At 48.1% G+C, this 3,054-nt stretch overlaps 1 long non-coding RNA gene across 1 annotated transcript; it reads right to left on the bottom strand.

The window, feature by feature from the left end:
- Nucleotides 1–614: 614 nt before the first annotated feature.
- On the bottom strand, nucleotides 615–2,598 carry LOC132245740 (uncharacterized). The gene is made up of 2 exons (XR_009457459.1): nucleotides 2,528–2,598; nucleotides 615–1,609 (listed from the first exon to the last, which is right to left on the bottom strand). It is a non-coding gene; the product is annotated as an uncharacterized LOC132245740 (long non-coding RNA).
- Between the last annotated feature and the right edge of the window lie 456 nt (nucleotides 2,599–3,054).

Here is a 3,054-nt window from a genome sequence, read left to right as displayed (position 1 = left end):
ATTTCCATCTCTTTTAGACAAGGCAAGCTTTATTCAGCTTCAAATGAAGGGTTGGAGAAGGAGCTGTTTAGTAGCTGGGTTTGGTTAGCACCTTGTCAAAGAGTTCCAGCTTCAAGTAGCACTTTGGGTGAGGGAGCCTCAATGTGGGTGTCCTGACTGTGGGCACTGTCCAGGAAGCTATTGGGAAGCCCACGTTTCTTTGTTTTTGCTGAGATAGACAGGATATCATAGTCTATGCTTAGGGACACAAAGGAGCGGTGGCTCAAAGGAGCACTGGTGTGTAAGCAGGGCCAGGGAGGTCTTCCTAACACCTGGCCTGTGGTCTAGTGGTAATAACCCCATGCTGAGAACTCAGAGAGACAGATCCAAACCCTTTCTGGAGAGAGGGCAAAAGGGAATTTGCATTTCAATAGAGCCACCAAAAAATGTGGTTAACAAGGGTGAAATCCCCTCTTGGCAAAGAAGTGCTCTCCTCCACCTCTGCCTCCAGGAGCTGATGTGACTTTAGCCCTGCATGGCCAAGGGGATGATGCTCAGGAGAAATGGAAACAAGTGAAGGATGCTACTAGTGTGTGAAAAGGCATGTAGGAGAAATGACACTCAAAGGCTGATGCTGTGATGCAACAGAGCTTTAATACAAGAGGCTGAGTATACATTGGCAGAATAAGGCAATGAAAAGGAGAAAGTTGCTTCCAGGACTCCGTGACTGGTCATGTCCAATCATCTGTTGTATGGGACTGCACTTCACACAAGACGTTTGACTTCTTTTGCTGCAGCATCAAGCCCCAATCTCGAACAAGTCAACTTGTTGGTTTTCCCAAAGCTGACGGCCAGCAGCACAAAGTGCCATGCAAGCATATACTAAAAATATGTAGCACCAAAAAACAATCCACTAAGTAAAGGTGAAGCACACACGGAAAATATAGAGATGGGTCTGATTTTCAGAGACACTGAGCAATCATGACTCTGTCTGTTGTCCATGGGAGTTGTGGGTGCTCAGCAAACCTGAGAGCCAGCCCCGCCAGCTCAGCTGTGATACTGTATCTTGCTTTTCATTACTTGGGCGTTCCTTGTTCTGTGGATGTTGCTGCTGGGTTTAGCACGGCCCACAGCCTACAGAGCTGAATCGACGGCGCCGGGATGACACAGACCCATAGTAACCACCAGACTTATAGCCACCTCCAAATCCATAGCAACCACCAATCCCATAGCCACCACCCATTCCATAGCCACCACCAATTCCATAGCCGCCACCCAATCCATAGCCACCACCCAATCCATAGCCACCACCAAACCCAGAGCCAGAACCAGAACTAAAGCCGGAACTAAACCCAGAGGAAAAACCAGAACCAATGGTCCCAGAAGAGTATGGGCCCCCACCACCACGTATTATGTTTGGCATGGAGGTTCCCACAATGCTCTCCTGAGGGCAGGAGGTGAGGATTGGTCCTGGGAAGTGCACGATAACTGGTGGAGCATAGACCACTGCCTTTGAGTCACCGCAAGATGTAACACATGGCCAGTTGCAAGCATCAACACATGGTTTGGGGCATATATCAGATGGGCAGCACCGGGAGCTGAGAGCCATTCTTCTGCAATAGAGATAAACCTGCAACAAAGCAAAAAGCAGGGTAATCAGGAGGTTCAAAGGACAGGGAATTCACAGTCCTATTGACACATACCCGCTTAGCCTCCTAACAAACAACCCTTTGGTAGCCAAGTTATGCCCTATGTCTCCCTTCTTCACATGCCCTCCAACCTTCCTATATCCTTGGGTCTCATCCAGGAAAGAGCTTTCCCTGTTTGACTTGCTCACACTTTGCAAGAACTTGCAAATTAATAAGTTAAAAAACAAAGCATTGGTGGTAAGACTGATTATTATCTCTCTATTGATGACAGGAAGCTGAGGCCCAGGGATATAACAGTGCAGGGGGCCAACAGAGCTGAGATGAATTAGATCCAATTTTAGCCCACAAGCTTAGCAGTTACGGTGCTTGCCCAGGATGTGGGACCCTCCGGTTCGAGGTCCCCCATATCTTCCAGAGGGGGTTTAAATCCAAATCTCCCATTTCTAGTCAAATGCTGCAGCCATCAGGCCATGCCTAGGCAGGGCTGAGACCTCCCTGCACCTTCGCTGATGAAGCTGTGTTGAACAGCAGCCAGGAACCAGAGTCAAGGGGCCGGGAAGGGAGCAGCTAAGAAGGAGCAGGATGCTGTAGCCTAGTGAGCTGGGCATTCCCCTGGCTGGGCAGGAGTCCCAGATTCTGCTCTCTGCTGCTGATCATTTTGCATTCAATACATGCTTGATAAAATACTCAGCTGGAGTGAAAATTGCAGACCTGCATTGGTGAATGCCAGCAATTAAACATAATATATCTCATATGGAAAGCCGTATGCCTGCACCTAACTATTCCAGCTCATGCTTCTAATTAATCCCACAATACTCGTGCAGGCTTCAGACCTAAAGAACTATGGCCCCTTCTGAGCTTCCCAGTGCTACACAGCAGTTGAAGCAAATCAGACTTACCCAGGTCAGAGAGAGGAAGAAGACAGCTGATGTAGGTATGGGTATGACAGCCCCTGTGGTAAGACCTTTTATACACTGCCTGGGAGGATGTCATACTCCTTTGATTTAAAAAATCCATTCAATTCTCATGCAAAATACTTGCTTTACATATAACTCCTTTAATTGCCTTAATTATTTTGTGTACAGTTTGCAATTATTAATCTAGGCCCTGTCTTACATACTGTGATATGTATATTTGCCGGTTCTTTTGAACTCCAGCCTCAGTGGCCAACTTTCCTTCTGGTATCAACCCACTGACTTTATCACATTCAAATGCAAAGAGCCCTGGCTCTGTTTGCGCAGCTCCTCTCCTAAAAACGTGTCAGGACAAAGGTGGCTCTGAGTGAGATGGTGAATAACGAGTTGGTGCATGCTGGGGTCCAGCACAGGCCTTTTAATCCAGGCTAGCACTAGCTGGGGGCATTGCGGCCCTTACCTTGGTGCTGCTTTGGAGGGAGGGAGCTTTCCAGCCCACCTTCCCCCACCAC

This window comes from Alligator mississippiensis, chromosome 15 (genome assembly GCF_030867095.1).
Source record: "Alligator mississippiensis isolate rAllMis1 chromosome 15, rAllMis1, whole genome shotgun sequence".
Lineage (NCBI taxonomy): Eukaryota > Metazoa > Chordata > Crocodylia > Alligatoridae > Alligator > Alligator mississippiensis.
This window is presented reverse-complemented; position numbering and strand designations above follow the sequence as displayed.